Source organism: Dermacentor silvarum, chromosome 6, assembly GCF_013339745.2.
Source record: "Dermacentor silvarum isolate Dsil-2018 chromosome 6, BIME_Dsil_1.4, whole genome shotgun sequence".
In the NCBI taxonomy this organism is placed as follows: domain Eukaryota; kingdom Metazoa; phylum Arthropoda; class Arachnida; order Ixodida; family Ixodidae; genus Dermacentor; species Dermacentor silvarum.
Window position 1 is genome coordinate 1410379 of NC_051159.1, and position 22119 is coordinate 1432497.

Genomic DNA, 22119 nt, shown 5'->3' on the forward strand with positions numbered 1-22119 from the left:
TTTTGTGGCAAATAAACATTCATTCATTCATTCATTCATGGTATAGCCATGGAGAAGGAGAGCGCAAATGCTGCTCAACAGCGCAGAAGAACGGAGAAGCTTGACTCATAAGAATAATCTTATCTCAAGAATAATCTTAAGAATAAGCTAAGAATAATCAGCTGAACCTTTGCTAACGCTACGTATATCCTGGCATAGCCGAGCTAAGCCACTGCAACTTTTTTCGCTATGCTTTCGGTCTCGGTTACGTCATTTTCTTTCTCATACAAAGATGATTTATTTTTCAGTTATATCCATTAGTACACTGTTGAAAATACGTAACCTTTAACTTGCTGATGTATTACGACAGTTTATAAAGAAAAAAAGAAGCTTGAACTCGCAATAGCTTTGACTTCGCATCGCCACTGATATCAATTCAGCAACACGCGCCTCGATGCAAGTGCGCAGCAATGTTCCGGGCGCGAGCAGCGTGTGCTTTATTTGTGTCTTTTCGACTTTTGTGCGGTTGACCATGGCCCAAGTACTGTACGTATATACTAGGCAGAACTGTACAGTTGCGTGCTGAAATTTAGAGCTGTGCTTCTGACTGCTATTTGTGGTACGTTTGTTCGCCTTGCGGAGCGCTTACGGGAATGTTCTGGAGGCAATGTTTTGATGGTTAATTTTCGCACATGTTTGTATCGCTTGGTTTCCGGCGTTCCTCTTCAAGTGTCAGGGATATTTCTCATTTGCAATGCCTATATCTAAGTCCCTGGCAGCATTATGTTATTGGTACTTTTGTGATTCTTTGAAGCTGCCTGACCAAGTTGCCTATCAAGATGAACATTCCATCTCTGGATTCTGCTTGCGTGGAATTTATTTTACTATATATTTTTCAATGCAGCTAGAAAGTACTGGCTTTTTATCTTGAATCCGGTGGCCCCAGAAGCAGCTGCTGGCAAGCAGGCCATGCACTTTTGGTCATTAATTAGTATGTGATACTACCTCTTGATACTAATTATCTTGATACTAATGTGATACTAATTAGTATGTGATACTGGTGAGGCTTACACAGTACTGACTAACGGCCACGTCCTCTGCTACAGAGGTCTTCCAGATAAGAAAGAATCCGGGGTAGGATTCCTAGTGCATAACAACGTAGCGGGCAACATTGATGAATTCTACAGCATCAATGAAAGGGTAGCAGTCGTCGTAATAAAGCTGAATAGGAGGTACAAAATGAAGGTAGTACAAGCCTATGCCCCAACCTCTAGTCACGATGATGAAGAAATAGAACAGTTTTATGAAGATGTTGAACTAGCAATGAGAAAGGTGCAAACTCAGTATACTTTAGTCATGGGCGACTTCAATGCAAAAGTGGGGAAAAAGCAGGTTGGTGAGCAAGCCATTGGCAACTACGGCATCGATTCTAGGAATGCAAGAGGAGAGATGTTAGTAGAATTCGCGGAAAGGAATAGGCTCCGAATAATGAATACCTTCTTCAGGAAGCGCAGCAACAGGAAGTGGACCTGGAAAAGCCCTAATGGAGAAACAAGGAATGAAATAGATTTCATACTCTCTGCCGATCCAAGCATAGTGCAGGATGTAGAAGTGTTAGGTAAGGTTAAGTGCAGTGACCATAGGTTAGTGAGGTCTAGGATTTCTCTCAATTTGAAGAGAGAGAGAGTGAAATTAGTCAAGAGGAAACAGGCCAACCTAGAGGCAGTAAGGGTAAAAGCAGACCAATTCAGGCTGGTGCTCGCAAACAAATATGCAGCTTTAGAACAGGAAGATGAAGATAACATAGAGCTAATGAATGAAACCGTAACTAGGCTGATCTCAGAAGCAGCAATTGAAGTGGGAGGTAAGGCACCAAAGCAACCTGTAGGGAAGCTCTCCCAAGAAACAAAGGACCTAATAAAGAAACGACAAAACATGAAAGTGTCCAACTCAAGAGATCAGATAGAATTCGCTGAACTGTCAAAACTGATCAACAAGAAGAAAGTAAGGGATATTCGAAATTATAACATGGGAAAAATTGAGGAAGCCGTAAAATATGGACGCAGCATGAAATCAGTAAGAAGAAAACTAGGCATAGGACAAGGCAAGATGTATGCACTGAAAGATAAGCATGGTAATATCATCAGCAATTTCGATGACATAGTAAAAGCAGCAGAAGAATTCTATACTGACCTGTACAGTAGCCAAAACAGCCAAGCTTCTTCCATTCGAAATAGTGATGAACCGGATACAGAAGCTCCTTCTATAACTAGCGATGAAGTTAGAAGGGCCTTGAAAGATATGACCAGGGGAAAAGCGCCTGGAGAAGATGGAATAACAGTAGATTTAATCAAAGATGGAGGAGATATCATGCTTGAAAAGCTTGCGGCCCTTTATACGCAATGCCTCACAACTTCAAGTGTACCAGAGAGCTGGAAGAACGCCAACATTATACTTATCCATAAGAAGGGAGACGTTAAAGAATTGAAGAATTACAGACCCATTAGCTTGCTTTCAGTATTGTATAAAATATTCACCAAGATAATTTCCAATAGAATCAGGACAGCACTTGACTTCAGTCAACCAAGAGAACAGGCTGGCTTCAGGAAGGGGTATTCTACGATGGACCATATCCATGCCATCAATCAGGTAATCGAGAAATCTGCGGAGTACAATCAACCTCTCTATATGGCTTTCATAGATTATGAAAAGGCATTCGATTCAGTAGAGATATCAGCAGTCATAGAGGCATTGCGTAATCAAGGAGTGGAGGAGGCATACGTGAATATCTTGGCAAATATCTACAAGGATTCCACAGCTACCTTGGTTCTCCACAAGAAAAGTAGAAAGATACCTATCAAGAAAGGAGTCAGGCAAGGAGACACAATCTCTCCAATGCTATTCACTGCATGCTTAGAAGAAGTATTCAAGCTCTTAGACTGGGAAGGATTAGGAGTGATGATCGATGGCGAATATCTCAGCAACCTTCGGTTTGCAGATGACATTGTCCTATTGAGCAACAATGGAGAGGAATTACAACAAATGATTGAGGACCTTCATCGAGAAAGTGCAAGAATTGGGTTGAAGATGAATATGCAGAAGAAAAAGATAATGTTTAATAGCCTGGCAAGGGAACAAGAATTCAGGATCGCCCGTCAGCCTCTAGAATCTGTAAAGGAATATGTTTATCTAGGTCAATTACTCACAGGTGACCCTGATCATGAGAAAGAAATTTACAGAAGAATAAAATTGGGCTGGAGTGCATACGGCAGGCATTGCCAAATCTTGACTGGGAGCTTACCACTGTCGTTGAAAAGAAAATTGTACAATCATTGCATTCTACCGGTGCTAACATACGGGGCAGAAACTTGGAGGTTAACAAAAAAGCTCGAGAACAAGTTAAGGACCGCACAAAGAGCAATGGAACGAAAAATCTTAGGAGTAACGTTAAGAGACAGGAAGAGAGCGGTGTGGATCAGAGAACAAACGGGGGTAGACGATATTCTAGTTGACATTAAGCGGAAGAAATGGAGCTGGGCAGGCCATGTAATGCGTAGGATGGACAACCGGTGGACCATTAGGGTTACAGAATGGATACCAAGAGAAGGGAAGCGCAGTCGAGGACGGCAGAAAGTCAGGTGGGATGATGAGGTTAGGAAATTCGCAGGCGCAAGTTGGAATACGCTAGCGCAAGACAGGGGTAATTGGAGATCGCAGGGAGAGGCCTTCGTCCTGCAGTGGACATAAATATAGGCTGATGATGATGATGATGACTACCTCTTACTAATCAGTTTTATTCTTTTAATTATAATTGTGGCACTGTGCCTGCTAGTCATTTTGTGCCTACTCGTTAGTCATTTTGTGCCTACTCGTTACTTATGTTTTATTAAAGTTTAATTTTCAAGAATCTGTTCTTGATTACGTGTTTTTTGTTTTTTAGATCCGCGTTTAACCTGTTTGTATACAGCGAGAACATGTAATGAATAATTTCATACATGTGCGTGGCTGGGGGCCGATCATTTTTGTAATAGAGCTTTATCAGTTGTATAAATAAAAAAGTAACATTGGTATGACATTGTGAGTTTCACTGGTGTGCTTTGCCTAGTGCTTACTAAACTCACTATTTTTCATTTATCCATTGCAGGATTTGTAATGATGCATAATGATCAAAATGCGGATTTACGGTTTTCTTAGCACAGTTTTCGCATTTTGATGAGCGCTAGAACTATATATAAAAGTTGACAGTCACTTCAGCGAACACTCAAGAGGATGAAGGCAGGAGCCTGCACACTCACGAAGCATTAATTAAATTATTTGTCATTCGCATGCGTTGTTACTTCCATTTTATTCTCCTACCAAAGTTGTGGGCTCGAGTGCCTTAATTAAGTTCATCATAATTAACACCAATGGTTGCGGGCTCTACTCCCACCAAAGGTCGAGGGTTTGAGTGCCTTAATTGTATCTTAACTTTGTCTTAATTAACACCAAAAGTCGTGGGTTCGACTTCCACCAACGTTCGAGAGATCGAGTGCCTTAATTAACTCTGCCGTAATTAACTTGCCTTAAATAACTTCGCTCTAATGAACACCCAAGGGTAGTGGCTTCAACTCTACCTTCACCATGTCAATTGGAATCCAACTTGGAGATAATTTGGAGATGTGGCCGGTTCGCCCATATCTCCAAGTGGTTTCGACTCCCAACAAAGGCCGTGCGTGGGTTAGAGTGCCTCAATTAACTCTATCTTAATGAACTGTGCCTTAATTCGCTTCGACCTAATTAACACCAAAGGTCGAAGGTTCAATCCCCAATTTTGGTGCCATTGAATTTTGGTGCTGCGACGCTGGACATCGGATTTTTCGACCATTGAGCCATCTAAGGATTTCACCTTAAGTGTTGCAGTTTATATTTTCACATTCACACGTTTACACGTTAACAAAACATTTCAAGCAAAGTCACCAGCTACATGCCGACAATGTGGGTAACTGTGCCATTAGTGTGCCTCAGCAGATGTACCATCGCAGACAAACTAAATGCGAACAGCGGAGCGTGTGGCCGAAGCATAACTAAAGGTATACGGTGTATGTCGTCGGCCAGTCGTTGTGCACGTGCGTGGGGATGTAGTGCAGCGCTTCTCGCCCTCTTGCGATAAACGTCACCCGTATTTTGTCCGAAAGTTGTTTTCTCATCTCTCCTCGGGCAGTGCCATACCCACCTGGCAGTACACTGTTATGGTGACTAGCACCATCGCTACATCTGTAGCGTGATATAGCTGGCATGCACCCAGCTTGCTAACGTGGATTGCTTTGCTTTTGTTACCACCATCAAAGCTGCCAGTGTCTAATCGTAATTTGAATAGCACGAAAAATGTATTGCGTTGGATGCGCAACACTAGTGCTAGCCACCTTAAAAGTAATCACAGATAGGAATGGCACTGCAATGGCGGGGTGAGAATACAAGCTTCCAACAAAATACAGGTGACGTAATACGCACTAGGACAAGCAGCCCCGCACTCTGCATCGAAACCACATGCATGTGTACAATCATCGCTGGCCGACGCCACACATTGTGCTTTTAGTTAGGTTTTGGCCACACACTCTGCTGTTCGTATTTCATTTGTATTCAACAGCACATCTACTGTGGCACTCGCAGGTATACAGCTCATTATAGCGTCAGCAGGAAAGATCCACTAGATGTTCTATGGACGTCCTGCGTCCCAAAAAAGAACATCTATTAGAGGTTACTTATGTCCAGCTGCGACATCCTTTCAACGTTAGAGCAACGTGATCTGGATGGGACTTAGATTATCCATGGTACGTATTTGTAACGTTGTTTGGAGAAATATAGATATCTATAGGACGTGTGCAATGTCTCAAACATGATGTTTTATGGACATCTATGGTACATTAATGGTTCACTGGGTCGAAGACCATAGCTGGTCTTCGATCTTCCCATAGTGGAAGGGCTCTGATTTTTTTTCTTAGGGGAGGGGGGGGGGTGCGGGGGGAGGCTAATAATACAGATTATTAGTCTATCATATCGAGCACAATTTACAGGCAAATCGCAGTGTTACATAGTTTTCCAAAAATGTTGATTTAGAAGCAATGCTGAGGTTTATGCGAAAACCACGATTGAGGCACACTGCAGAGATCGTTTCGAAAATTTCTGAGCCTACAGCTGATGTTAACGATAGCCGGAAGTTATCTAAAACGAAGTGACGGCGCAGGCAGTCAATATCATTCAACTCACGCCCCAGCGACGGCTTTCAAAGGATTACGTAACCCGATCTCTAAGGCCATGCTTTTGCTGGCTGCAGACCACGGAAGCAATCCAAAAAAAGAAATATGTCATAGAATTTATTTCTACGATAAACTATAGCGTAAAATGTGGACTGTTCGGTGGCTTGTTTTGCCTCGCAACATATATACGTAGCTGGGCGTAACACGGCACAAAACATGAGTTTACTGGTGAATATTGGTGGCATCACGGAGGCCACAACAACCTCACAAGTATGCAGGTGGCGCTGTTGTTTTTCCTCAGTCTTCAAGATGGCGGTCGTCTGTGCGAGCTGCAACCGCGCTGCTTACGATATATTTTCTCTACAGTGTACTAGAAGAGTTGTAGTGCGCTCACACCGCGGCAGAGCTTGACGCACTTCATGTCGCCGCCGAAAGTGGCGCAGTTCGCAGCGTCACCTGAAACTTTCCTACGCGTCGCGGTAAAACAGCTATCGCGTGTTGCTGTTTTCACCGAATAAAAGTAAAATGCACGACGTGCAGCGCACGAAAGTTCTTTTGGTGCACCTTCGCAGTGTGCAGTGAAATAAATTACTACTGTTGCGGCTGATCTACAGTGGGTTGGCGATTTTTTTTTTAGCCGGAGGCACGGATGAACTAGCCTTGCTATTCATGCTGTTCTGTTAAAGGCTTGATACGGCCGCTGCAGTCACGGTAGCAAGAGGCACTCGAGTTTTTTCTGCAGCTGATCGATAAAATGGTCAGTGTGGTTTCGCCACAACGACCGCGCATCCGCGTTTCCAGCACCACCGCGCCGAATTTAACCACCACTTCGAGTTTTTTTGTTTGTTTTTTCGCAGGTAAGGCGTGCAGCGCCTTAGACATTTTTACGTTGCCCCATCTATTCACGAATTAAATATTTAGGTATCACTGTTGCACATTTTAAGCTGGTTAGCTGGTTATTTATGTATTACATCTTTCGTAACGTTAATGCGACATGAAATCGAAAGGATGAAAATACCAGGTACACCGGTGAGCAAAGTATACAGACCACAGGGTCGCCGAAAAACTCAATTTCTTCGTAATTAACATGCATAAAGTGGAATTGACCAGTACACGTTAAAGCTCGATCGCAATGCCAAGATTGGACTGCAGTCCTCAATTTCAAGTTGCATTCGCAGGCAGTTAAAAAAATCAGCTTCATCGCGCAATCCCTGGTCCATATACTTTTACTCACGGGTGTACATTTCTGCAATAATTAACAATGTTTATTTACAACGAAGTATAGAATGATCCCGGAAGAGACGGGAGCAGCCGGTGAAAATTCCGAATAGCTACTGTCTAGTGCGCTTCGGCTTTTCTTCGCGGTTGCTTCGTCCCTTTCACACCATTTCCTTTTGTTCCTGGGCTTCGGTGTCGTCTTCGTCACGTACTTTGGTAAATTCGGAAGAATCGTGGGAACAGCGTTTTCTGATAGCAGTGGCAATTGTCACGAGGAATTCACACCTCTTTGCATTCTATATTTATAAGGTGTACATGTCCCTAATTATGAATCGTGGTTCGAAGTGTAAATCACAGACTCGCAAGATTCCCCCAGTGTCTTATCTGCGCGGTTGAGGTTCCTCTCCAATTCCTTTCGCCGTTCTTCATCACGTGGAACGCTGAGCAAAGACGCCTTTGGTGCATCTTTCACACGACTGTAGGCAGATCTGCACTCGGGTTCAAAGCAGTATTTTCGACGGCGGCTAGCCATTCTCACTCACTAAGAGTGCACATTGAGTAAAGCGTCAAGCAGAGAGCAAGCAGAGAGGATACTGCTGAAAACGCCGGCGGGACTTGCAGTCGAGAGCCGACAACGTCGACATTAAATGGTTAGTTTTCAGAAAGGAAAGGTTTGCGCTATCTTCTGCAGCCCTTGAGGGAGAACGGTCAACGTCGCGATCCAACAGAACGTACTCCATACCAAGCGAGGGAAGTTTTCAGGAGAAACTGGCGGCAGCGCCTCTGGCGGGCGCCGGGGCAGGCGACACTGAGTGCGCCGCGGCGACGCGGCGCAGGGATATGGCAGTGAGCACACTGCCCCTATTCTAGTACACTGTAATTTTCTCTATCGTGTGTTTTTGTGTTTGCTGTAATGAAACGGGACGTAGTTAGCGTGCACAAAAGTGCCAGAAGATACCTCGTGTCTCGCTGCGAACTCGCCGTATGCGTGGCGCGCCAGGCAAATGTGGACCAACGATTTTTATGTCGTGGCCTTTGTCTGGTTGTCGTGGAAAGTTGCGTGGACGTCGAAAAAAAAAATAATGCGTATTGTTAGCGTGCCCCAGCTCGTCCACTACGCAGCGACATCTATGATGGGAGTAATGTCGTCGACGCAGCACCGGCAACTTGGAGAGCGTCGTACCATTGAAAAGGTAAGCAGTCGTGCTTGCTAAGTACACGTGTGTTGTGCGTGCTCCTCGCGTGTGCATAGCGTACCTTGCGAACGTAGGAAATTGAACTTCTGCGACAACAGTGAAACCTGTGCTTGTGCATGCTGCGCGCTGTTTGTCAGAATTTAGTTACGCAAATTTATTGCTTTGATGCGAAATTGAATATCCTGATAAGCGCTTTCTTCCGATGAGAAAAATTACGTTCGAAAATAATCGTGTTCACCTGTACGTGCGCTTCCGCTTTTCTGCTGAAGTTGCATAATAACGACTGATCTGTCACTTCACCGATTATTACGGCAATTACGTTTTTTTCGCTTATAAACTCTTCGACGTTGTAAATAATCTATGCTTACCAGGTTTTCGGTTTACGAGCAGTTTGAGGAGAAAACGAGAATGTAAGCAGTCACAGTTTGCTACTAGTACAGCTTTCTTTTCAAAACAAGGGGTGTTGCCATAACTTTGACGTAACTAAACATGGCAGGGGAAAGTTGTTTAAACTAAGTCATGAAAGCAAACTCTAGTATGTAAACAAACACTTCTTGTATGTGCTGCTGCGTGCGTGTTCAAAATTTTACTTTGATGAAGGGGTCCCTATTATCATGACATTCTTCAGTGACTCGACCTTGTGCTCCGTTGCCACCCTGCACTAGTCCAGACATGTTTTTATGTGCACCTTACATGTGTTCACAATATGACAGTTTTATTGTGCCAATCAATGCTATAAGTTAACACGCTACTCATTTTGCAGTGGTGAGACCGTGACCCTATAGCAGTGTCAACATAATGGCAGGGAAATGCAGGGATCCCGCAGCCATGGCTACAGCAGCACAGGGTGTAATCTGGATGTCATGTGAGGTATGTATGAAGTGTACGTGTACCAGAAACTACGATCTCAGTATGATTTGTGTATAAGCTTATCGACATATTACTCAACTCAGCTTAATAAATAGGCTAAATAGTTATGCAATGTTATTCAACTTGCTGCTTATTTGTGTTCGTAACATTATGCACACATTATTGTGTTCTATATAAAACTAAACCTAACATGTCCTGATGTTTAGCATGTTTTCTCGCTTCAATCACTTGGCTGCAAGTTCACTTATTTTTGCTTTGCACACAGTATATTACTCTCCTTATTTTGGTTTTATTGTTTTGAAACTGTTCTTTATGCTGTAGCTTTTATTTCTGTATTTTTTCTCTGTTTATGCTACACACATGTGCAGTTTTTGTGCATGTTAGAATTCGAACTGTAGTGTGCCAAATATGTCACAGGTCTAAGTGTGCAGCGTGCTTACCTTTGCTTACCATTGTTACTTTAGCATTGCTATTTACAATAATTTCTGTCTTGTCCTCAGACAAGACAGAAACTGCCACTGGCAAATACACATATGATGAGCTTAATTTCTTGAAATGAAATGTGAAGGTGTAGCCTTGCGACAGCTGAAGTATGGCAGCAATGTCGAAGCTAACTTGCGCCAACTATTACTACAGTATGCCAACAGATACCCATCCCTGTATTTGTGCATTTTCTGAGAATCAGCCGTGTCCACTAGGTGAAATTTGTAGCGTCCTTTTGAGTTTGCCGGTCAGTTCATGTAACTTTTCAGGACAAAATTTACACTGTGAGATAAGGCAGACCATTACTAATGGGGCTGGCGCACACGTCTTTTTATTTATGCAGTGTGCCTCACTGATTTCATGTGTCAATTTTCCACTGTAGGTGAAAAATAGGTGACGATCGTGTAATCTGGCCAGAAGTCCTATTGCTGGAATGCACGGCCAAGACGGATGAGCATACTGGCCTTTTGAGTCAAATATGGTTAATATCTTAAGTACATACTTAGGCATTGGCCAGTCTGTACTATGTGCATTTGACCACATTTGAAAGGAGTACAATACACTGCCTCGGACAAACACTGGACAAATTTAGTGGTACCTTTAACCAAGGAAGCCTCGCTTGCTTGCCTGCTCGCCTTTCACAGTTCACTTACGGACTGTCGTGCATATCCTGTCTACATTATTTCTTTCTGGTTATATATGTGCATAGCAATCCACAAGCGAATTGAGAAAGACATCCAGGCAAGGGAGGCTTGCTTAGTTAAAGATACCACAAAACTTGTCTTGCATCCATCAGGGGTTGTGTGGTCTATTCCTTTGATCATGTGTATATTTGGTCAGATTTACATGGGGCAGACTGGCCGGTGCCTCAACATGTGCCTTGGAGAGCACCAACATAGGTGTGACATAGTGGACATAGGCCGACATAGGCATGACACAGTGGACTTGAAATGCATGAGAACTATGCCGGTAGCTCATGCAAATATTCTATAACGGCTGGCACTTAAATTTCTCAGGGTTGCATTGGGTTGCCCGTACACCGGCACTCCTATGCTTGTTTCCACGCCAAGTGATCAGATAGAAGATTTTCCAATTGCTGTTAGCAATCCACAGACACTGCTGCTCTTTGTCGAGTGGAAACCAATACAGCCAAAGTAGTTCACAACACGGATGATTAATTTTTGGAACAAAGTGCAGCTGTACGCAATAGCCAGTAAATGTATCTTGACTTATAGCTATGGTGGCACTGACGATGTGGAATGTCCTGTGTTTGTGCTTTTGCTGTTTCATTGCCATAATAAATTCTCTCTGTTTTTGTTGGAGTTTGTTCTGTTGGTTCTGGAAGGCAACTTGGAAGCTCTGTTTATGTTGGTACTACTAACAGCATCTTGTACCCTTTGACATCTGTTTTGGCCAGCACAAATGAGTCGACTTAAATTCACAAAGCTCTCTATGTGCAAGCCTTCATAACAGCACTTCTTGACTGGCCAGCACCCTGGTTTCTGCAACCTGTTTCATGGGTGGACCGATCCCCCTGGTTGACAAATCACCACTTTTACAAATTCTTGCTTACGAACGCTTTCTGAATCTGCTCTCGGGTTCCTTGTGCACCGCCTATTGAAACATTGAAGTGTTATGCTATTACAAAAATTAGCAGCATCAGAAATGTTTGTATTCTTGTTGTGTGGCCTCTTTCCCAGCTCCTCGGCCATCAAAATTGCTCGTCTCCCGAAGCGACCGTCATACTGAATGTGCTGCGTTGCCATAATGCCGCGAATGAACTGAGTCGAACCACAAAAGGTTATAGGGTATTACAGCACCGTAACCAGTCACAAGCACAGTGAAAACAGCGCCGATTCCAACCAAAAACAAGTTAGCACTTCGGTCGACCTGTCCATGGATTGGATCGAGCCGTAAGGTTACAGGTTGCCAACGTAACGCAAGAAATCGTGGGATTTAGTAGATTTGTTTTAAATGGTTAATTTTGTCGTTATTCGAATGAACACAAGGGTCATGGTTCAAGCAACGAAAATTGTGAAAAAAGTACACTTGTGTTACAATCGAATAAATACCGCAATTTTTGAATAATTTAATCTACCTTCCTTGCAAGCAGTGCAGGTTCGTGCCGTGGGATTATTCAGGCAGTCTGTACCTGTTTTTTGGGCAAGACATCGTCACTGCCTATATTCTTAAGTTTTTTTTATTATACGATGCCCCGATTATAGAGCGGTTTTATGTGGTCCCCTCAAAGCCTTATAATCGGGGATCCACTGTAATTCCAATGTAAATTATCTTTCAATGCCTGTGTTCATATATGAGGTCCTGCAATCGTGGTGTAGGGTGTTCATGCCTAATTTGTGAAAACTTTTCCTTTCAGACCTGAAGCCTACAGCTTCAGATTGTGCGCTTGACTGTCAAGCCTTGTGAAGGAGAGGATGGAGGCTTTTATTTCCCCTTACGTAAGATTATATGTAACTTGCATGCTGATAATATACCTGTTGCATGGACCACTCATCTACAGCGTGCCTCACAATCATGTGTTGGCTTTGACACTTACGACCCTATCGTTTATTTTTGCAGCACCCGGATGCGTCGCATCATATGCCTACGGTGAAATACGAGGGCACTAGCCTGCTGCAAGCAAGAGCCCTCTATGTTCAGCTCGAATCGATCAAGATTGACGAAGATGACCTTGTCTCTGGCCTTGCCACGCAGATTGCCCTTTACTGGATATTCGACATTGTTTTTGCGCCAAAGGCACAAAGAACATTTCACCATATACCACATGGTCGGTGTTAACAGTGGTGTGTGGCCAACTCCACTTGTGCGCGTGTCACACACGTTGCTACTGTAAAAAAAATAAATAAAGTGTTCTAATGTTTATATTTTCTCCATATTTTATGCTACAAGCACCCAAGCTGCTCTTGTTCTGTGTCTGAAAAACATGTTCGAGATAAAAAAAAATCCCAGCCCAAGCAGCTCTGCTCATGTCTTGGGCCTCTGAAAAGCATGTTCGAGACAAAAAATTAACCCTATAAGGAGTAACACCAATATGGAGTACTAAACAGTTCATCCCCTGGGGAGTAACTGGAAGGATGAGCAGTTGGTCCTCGGAGAGTAACTGCAAGGACCAACATTTAGTCCTCGGGGAGCAGCTGGTGGGACTAACATTTAATCTCTGGGGAGCAACTGGGGAGACTAACATTTCATCCTCCAGGGAGTAACTGGAGGGACCAAAAGTTAATCTCCAAGAGAGTAACTGCTAGGGGACTAACAGTTCATCCCCTTGCCGTTGGTCCCTAAAGGGAGTAATGGTTGTGTCAACGCAGTTAGTCCCTCAAAGGACTAACCCCTATACCCCCGTTAGTCTCTTTTGGCTTAGAGTGTAGGGTTGCATAGGCTGCAGTTGCCGGGAAGCGGTAACTGTGTGGCTGGTCTATATATAGCACCACGCGTCGTGGCCCGGTCAGTCGGTGCGGTGACCGGTTCGGTTGCATCACCGTCTGATCCCACTTGTGGTTGCAGGCTCGCTCCTACATGTCAAGACAGTCATCGATGTCAGAGCCATCCGTGCCACAGACTGCTGAGACGTTGTCACTTCGTCGGCCATCGAGGCGGCAGGTAGGTGACGTCCGCTGCGAAGTTCCGTGCTTGTACCCCGCACCTCCACCAAAATGATTCAGGAAAGAGGCAGGCGCACAGATGCAAACGGTCATGTGTTTTCAGGAGATATAAATGGTGCTCAAACGCAGCAGCCACAGTCTTCGTCCATCTCTTCTCGAGACACCTCCATTGTTCTCTTCGCCGCAACAATATGTTGCGAAATGAAAAGTCGTATACAGCTGCGCTCAAATTTCACATCAGGGATCGTCGTAATCGTCAGTGATCATTATTACAGATGCAACCGAGCCTGATGCCAGAAATGCAATCGCGAGCGCACAATGTGTTCTCGCTCACTTTGTGTCACGAACCGTAGCGCTAGCGTGCTACTTCCAAAGACCAGAATTTCCAGTGCCTGTAGATGGCAGCCACGTTTTCTTTTCTTGCGAGGATGATGACTGCAGGAATGGCGTGGGCAGCTGTGGGCGCTGCACGTTTGCGTTTTTTAGTTGCCTGCAATTTCCAGTTTCGAAAGCGCTGGAGCTGTCTCCTCGTCTCTGAATATGGTAACTGTGCCTTTAATGTGGCGATATTTTATATCACATTACAGATCACAGAAATATACCACGGAGATAATACAGCGAGAGCACCAGGCAGCACTGTCTGCTTCAACGAAACTGCAGCGTCATCTGCTTCACAGCAGTTGCAACGTCGTCGAGTTGGCTAAGCTTTTAATGCGTAAGAATTATTTGGCGAGCACCCAAGCCCCGTCACACGAAAAATGTAATCCCTTGTATTTGCACAATAATGCGTAATTCGCAAAGTTGAGACATTTGATCGATATAATAGTGTAATTTAAGTGTAGATAATTGGTAGCTTTATAAGCGATAACATCAATTTAAACCAAAAAAATATTAAAAGCGCACGTATAAAGATACATGGGCTCCATAGAAAATACATGGGGAAGCTTTTAGTAAGGGTGGGACAAATGGAATTTGGGTCAGGGTCCAATTTACCTTTGCAAGTAGGCTAATTAAAATTTCGGGGTGGCCCAACTTAGAATCGGGGGGTGGGCCAACTTGAAATTTGCAAGTGGCCCAGCTGAAATTTGTGGGTGGGCCAACTTCAATTTCGCGGTGGGCCAACTTGAAATTTGGGATTTGCCTAAGTAAAATGCGGGGTTGGCCCAACTTGAAATTTAAGTGGGCCAACTTGAGGTTTTGGGGTGACGCAATGTCCAGTTCAAAGCTTATGAGCATCCTTCCAGTTATGAACTCCTCGCGGGCAAGCGAACGCATTGATACGCTTGGCGCTTTTTCCCTAGGCCTTACCGAGGGGCTGTTAGAACGCAGACAAGGAAAGCGCACATAACACAGGCTTGCGAGGGTGACATGGCATCGCGGCGATGCACTCGCCCCTCACGCAACACATCAAGCGCTACTGCCGCAGTTGGTGTTCCCTTCTCGCACCCAGTGTTCTGGCTTAATTGGTACCATCACTTTGAAGGGGCTCGATGCAACGAGAAAATTTGGCAACTGCATAATAAAACCTAAGCATTCTTTGCCACCAGAAACGCCATGGCTAAACCCGCGTATGCTTGGAAAAGCAAGTGGGCAAAAGTAAGCAAAAGCGAGGTCACAGCCGAGCCAAACAATGCTTACGCATTATAAGACAATTCTGACAATTACTGTAGCTTTTTTATTTTCTCCCTCGCAGTCAAGAGAGAACACACAATTTCGGTATCCATGCACAACGTCGCTGACGCGACCACCAGCTCTGTCCCGAACAGATGAACATGCTTCTTGTGAAGCTGAGTGTGCGCTTCGCACAGTTTTAACAATCCAAGCACCCACACATTGCGGCAAAGAAAGAAACAATCGAGTGAGGCATTACAAGTGCGCAGCCCTGCTTCTGTGCACGCTAGTTATGTGCGGCTTTCTCTTTCCGCAGTCACGAGTGTTCGAATGCGGCTCATTCATCAGCATGATAAACACAGGACACGGATACCGTCAAGCTCCATGCCATCTTGTTCATTTGCCGTAAGAACAATCACTGCACATGTTACGAAGTCGATACGCGCACCCGAACGCTTCACGATTATCTTTCTTTGGTATCAAAACGCACTTTTGTGTACGGGTTGACCTCCTTGCACTTTGCGCCCATAAAGCGAACCGAGCAGACCCCAAATCAAGACGCCAAAAAGTCGTAAATGGCACTGCTTTGCTATTGTTGCAGTCCCGCCGCGCGGGAAGGCAAGGCGCACACCATCGCGTAGTTTGCGACAACAAAACGAGCAGGAAAGTTACAGGATACTATATCCGCCCGAGTGGGCACGAAGTCTTTTCTACTTAAAGCCACTATCGTATACTGTCGTTTCTCAGACGCCGCAAGAAACAAACACAAGCTTCTTGTGTCCCCACGATCATCAATCGAAGGGCCGTTGCATGAGCAGCTTCCTCTTTCGCTGGATGCTGGTGCAGCCAACAATGGCAAAGTGCCACTCGAACTAATAAAATTGGTACACCTCACTGAGCAGACGCGGTGAGAACACCTCTAAAGTAAACAGCTGAGAAGGTGCGACTAGAACACGTCAAAAAGTTAGAGAGGCACTTAAGTCTCCTTACGTGCATTGAATGCGAAAACATTCGGGGCGTGTCGACTATATCGACGTTCATACTATTCCTACGTCCATGTCACATGACATTGTCCCATGACGTCATCACTTGGCCATGTGACCTTGTAACTCAAGGGTCTTACTTGGTTGCGTGACTATGTCACATGCATGAGGTAATCACTTGGTCATGTGTTCGAATTGGCCGAAGTCACTTTTGAGGGTGGGCCAAATTAATTGCTGGAGTGTGCCAGGTCTGTTTTGAACACGGGTCAACTCAATTTTCAAATTGTGCAAAGTCAATTTTCGTGGTTGGTCAAGCCAATTTTGGGAGTGGACCACGCTGGTTTTCATTGACATTGAAACTTGACGTCATCACTTAGTCACCCACAACGTAAGATCGAGCGCTGCAAACGAGACAAAAGCAACAAGACCGTCAAGGGAAGTGCGCCACGCCGTCAATAAGCGCGAGTGCCTATGTTGTCGCCTCCTGACATCATGGGTTCACGGCACTGAAATATTTATATCTCGGCTATGAATAACCCAATTTGAAAGTCTTGCGCTAGAACGCTCGCTAGGGGGCATGTAACAACTTGCAGGGCATAACCAAAATTTACTATGTGGCCTGGTGAGGGGCCCTTCAAGTTAAATGAACCACCACACGCCTTTACTTCCGTCCAATTACCTCATTACTGATTGGCATGCTCACAATTACCATGCACGCGTTTATACGTTTTTCTAAGACACTTTACCAAGTCAGAACACAACCTGTTTATCGATACATCTCACCTACACACACATTCATTTGTTTAAGCATAATAAACCACCCCAACACTCGTATTCACTTCAGTTATTCATTTCCTAATTACTGTACTCATAATTACCATTCACGCAACAGTGCATTTCTTTAAGACACTTTACAAAGTCAAAGACCACAAGGCATACACTACGACCCTCTCTAACAGCGGTTTAACTCTTTCCGCACCGCGCCCATTGTGCATGGTTAGCCGTTTATCGATGGTCTGAAACGCCGCTCACGGACATACTGCGCTATCGGATGTGAAAAGGGAAAACGATATTTTAGTTTTCTAAGCAGTTCGCTTTTTGCCGCAAGGAGGTGATTTTTAAACGCGCTCCGAAGTTTCGCGATCGTCAAAGCAGAACGCAAAAACATCCGGCTCCGGAAACGGCGCGCGCGCTTCGGGAGATCGAAGATATCGCGATTCAGTTGCCTCTGCGGCTGATATTATTGATACATCGAATAGCAGCGAGTCACATGATGCTGACCTTTCATCGGACTTTCAGTCTGAATGCGAAGACGACGCAAATCAGCCCGGAACATCGGCGGCCGCAGCCGGGCACGCCCAACTGTAGTGCTTGCAGTTAAATTTTTGTAGCGAAATACCTGTTCGATGAAACATTTTTATTTTTTCGAAGATAGTGCCTAATAAGCGGGAATACATTTTGTATATCTCATAATTTTCGTAACATTTTTTCTTAGTAGATACAAGCGTGTCTTTACAAACATTGTGCAATTTTATCGCACAATCTTGATTTTAAGAATTTATATCTTTCTATCACATACATCTCGTTAATAAATATTTATGCATGAAAACTGGATTCATTTTGCTTTCTGTTTATGTATCACAATAAATATTTAGTGCAGTAGTTCTTTCATAAAAAAACATCTGCCGTAACATACAAAAACACCTATTTTCCCCATTCCGATGTAGTTCGCCGGCCTCCACCTCCATCGTCGACCACGCCGTTCCATCCGCGACCTGTTCCCACCCCATCGTGGCAGCGTGAGCCTGGAAGACGACCACCAGCTCGCCGAGCTGACTTGTGGCGCACTGCCGACCGCCGGCCACTCGCTTTTACTGTGGGCCCGGGAACCGTGCCACACTGCCCGTTACTGCCTTCAACGAGACGTCGCGTTTGGGGGCTTTCCACGTCCAGCTTTCCCGTGCTTTGAATACCGTTATACCCTGGGCGAGGATCACTTGCCAACCAACCAAGCCGCTTCGCCACGTCATTGCTGGCAGTCTCCGTCACCTGAACGTTGCTATTCCCCAAGCCGCCAAAGCCGCCAAAGCATTCCCCATACTGGGGAATGATTTTAACAGGGTTGGAGACGCTTGAACCAATAACCTTCGTGACCGTTTCGCATTCCGAAGGTCCTGGGTTCGATTTCCACCTGAACCCCAATTTTCCTTTCAGCTCAATTACTTTGCTTTGTTTACATGAACCTCGCTGAGAAATTTAGCGCCAATGCGAGGATTCTTTGACCTGTTATGAATTCTTTATTTGCATTGGCGTTTTCGCTCTCGTCCAATGCACGGCCGACGCGCGGTGAACGCACAAACAACGCCGACGACACCGGTTTTTCTGCATAATAGGGCCCTTAAATCTTTCGCCTTAACACCTGTCCAAGTTTCCACACTTGCTTTATAACAAGCGTACAGACCATCACTATACCGGCTGTTTTTAACTGCACCGAAATAAAACAAATCAACGAATATTAATATTGGAGACATCACTTTATGATTCGATGTTCAGATTGGTACCCTCTAGATACAGAGCAAGTTTAGCGCTCTTGTGCGTATTTAACAAAGCTACGTTAATTAACTTTTCAATTATAGATCTTAAAAGGCTAAAAAAGCCTCTAAAGCCAAAGTAGTTTGAAGCCCATCCTCGAGGTTATCTCGCTGAGCGAATAAATTTGTATTAAACATGGTCGCGAGAGATGTATGCGAACAAATATATTGCAATTAAAAGCTCTTTGAAAACGTAACGGACGCGCCAAGAGAACGTCTGTAACGGCGACCTGACCGCGCCCAGCCTTTTGTAATATAGTCCCGGCGTCACGAAACTCGAGGGACAAGCGAATTTGCAAGCAAGAAGAGTAACAAGAGCATACTGTTTCTAATACCGCGGGCTAGTCACTGCTACTTCTTCTTCTTGCTCTCTATGTGTTTTTGCAATTGCCGATATGTCTTCTTCGGCGTTCTTGCCGCACTAGAGACGGGGCATTTGCCTCATTTTAGTGCATGCGTAACGCCAGCCGTATGCATGTAATAAACACTAAAACGTGAGTCACTTGGAAAAGCACGGCTTCATGCACACCACATGCACCACTGCGCGTAGGCGCGTGCGGCGCCGCGAACAACTTTCACCATCTGGCACAACCTCGTAGGTCACGTCATTCAGGCGTCGCATATCTGTGTACGGCTCAAAATGTCGCCTTCGCAGTTTTTTTACAATGTCCCCGACATCGAATGGGAATCCAAACCCACTCTCTCTGGCGGGGAGTGTAGGCGACGAATTTCTACTGACGATTGTAGCACGTTGCGTCCTTGTCTTGCTAATGGCGGATGCGCACACATGGAAGCTGTCTGGCTTCTTCGGCACGTTGAACAAATTCTTCATCATCTGCACGGATGTCGTCACACTCGTGCGGCAGCATTGCATCCAACGTTGTCGTGGCTTCGCGACCCTGTACCAAGCTGAATGGTGTCATACGAGTCGTTTCCTGTTGAGCGGTGTTATATGCGAGCAAGAGTAAAAGCTCGTTAAATGATGTTCGGATTGACGTTACATTTCCCAAGGAGGTTCATCTAAACAAAGTAAATAATGGCTTTGAAAAGAAAGGCGAAATCTCCTCCCAGTTATGTTCCACATCAACGTGCATGCAAAGCATGTCTGTGAGTGTCTTGTTCCAACGCTCCATTAGTCCATTCGTCTGAGGATGATAGGCTGTCGTTTTTCGGTGGGCTGTGCCACTGACTTTGAAAACTGCATCGAGAAATTAGGCCGTGAGCGCGGTTTTTCTGTCACTAATTACTACCTATGGGACACCATGCCTAAGGACAGCGTTTTCGACGAAAAATCGAGCTGCTTCAGCTATTGTGCCCCACTGAGTAGCTTTTGTCTCCGCATAACGGGTAAGGTAGCCTGTGGCGACAATAATCCACCTGTTCCCTGTAGTTGAAGTTCAAAATGGTCCAAGAAAATCCATGCCAATTTTGGCGAATGGCGCTTCCGCCACCTCTACAGGAGGTGCCGGAACTGCCTTAAATGCATACGTTCTTAGAAGGGACCTCTGGGAGCGGTCAGTTGACACTTGTGCATATTCGGCCTATATATCCAAATATAATTTCTTAAAAATTGGGCCCTTTCACTTACGTTTATGCATTTCCGTGAAGTTCCACAAAATTTCGAAGCGGCAGTGTCCAAAATTCCTGGAGATTGCAGCACAATAAAACTTTCAAGCTTCGCTTCAATAAGTTAGTTATGTGAGGCAAGACGTTTATGCATAATTCATCCATTGATAAGATATAAACGGTGCAATAACAATCAAAGCGTTCCGTGCGACACCAAAGGCGCAATCAGCTAGTACTTGTCTTCATCGCGGTTCACTTCGGAGCAATAAGAAATAAAACAGGATGTGTTTTTTAGACCTCGTGACTTCTACGAATGTTGATATAATTTTAAGCACGGAGTCATGGCTCGACGACGGCATTTGCAATGCACAAATTTATTCCATCTTATGTATATGTCTACCGCAAAGATCGCGATGCACGTGGCGGTGGCGTTTTCATTCTGGTTTCCACTCACGGATTGAAGAAATGTGCAAGAGTCTTTAATGCGATAGTATTATATGCCCCACTACGCGAAAATCCGACGGCGTCGGTGTCACCGAAAGATGGCACCAAAAAATGGGCGACGGCGCAAAGAGTAAACGCTCGTCAAAGAATGTCCGGATTGACGTTAAATTTCCCAGGGAGGTTCATCTAAAGAAAGTAAATTAATGGCTTTGAAAAGAAAATTCGGTACATGTCGGCTTGGGTGGGAATCCAACCCGGGTCTCCGGAGCGCGAGACAAGCACGCTTCCCCGACGCCACGGTGACTCCACAATTCTGGCTGACTGAAGTTGTGGCCTAGTGCGTGCGTCATTGGGCCCCTGAAGGCGCAGCCAATGGGGAGGAGGTGTCGTGAGCTTATAACGTGAGCGCGCTCATAAAGTTCCAATGTCTACAAATGGCCGACACGTACACAGTCTTAAGTGTATCTGCCGAATTTTGTTTTCTTAATCATTAGAACAGCAACTCCCATCTGAGTGGAAGCTTGCGAATGTTGTGCGAATCGGTAATGAAGATGGCGTCCCTAAATACGGACTGATTTCTTTGACGAGCACCTGTTTTAAAACCAGTGAGCGCGTAATCTGTAGCAGTATTCTAAAACATTTGGAATCCAATAATTTCTTTCGGTCAGTGCAACATGGTTATAGGTCTGTATCGTATGTTCCACAATTGGGTAAATTTTCTCGATGTTATAAGTTTGTACAATAAGGTGCTAAAAGTTGATTCCTTTTGCTATCTTTTCAGAAGGCATTCGATACTGTTCCGCATGCTTTCTAAGTATGTGGGTTTTTATATTTCGACGCACCTGGTTCTCTTCGCGGGTGGTCATGAGTGTTTATCTATCTTGTACAAATCAGCCTGTTGTCGTAAATGGTTCTTCTTCGTATGTCGACCTGGCTTCCTGGGTTATTTCCAGTGTTAGGAACGCAACTTTTTTCTAGTTCATAATAAAGATTTATCAGAGCTGTTTAAACACTTCAAATGTCAGGATGTACGCTGATGGTTGTATCATGTTCAAAGCTATACACGCACGGATGATTCTAATTTCTTACAATGTAATCTTGACACTGCGATTTCGCGGTGCAAAAATGAGAAAATCTGTTTGAATATAAGTAAGTGTTCTGTAAGTAAGTGTTTCATAAGTAAGTGTTGAAGGGAAGCGCAAATGTTCCATTCTTGCCTCTTAGGTACCCGGCTCGGCTGCGTTGAAAATTTAAATATCTTGGTGTCTATCTTCTGACTTATATTGAAACAAACATATAAGTCATATAACTCGTAAAGC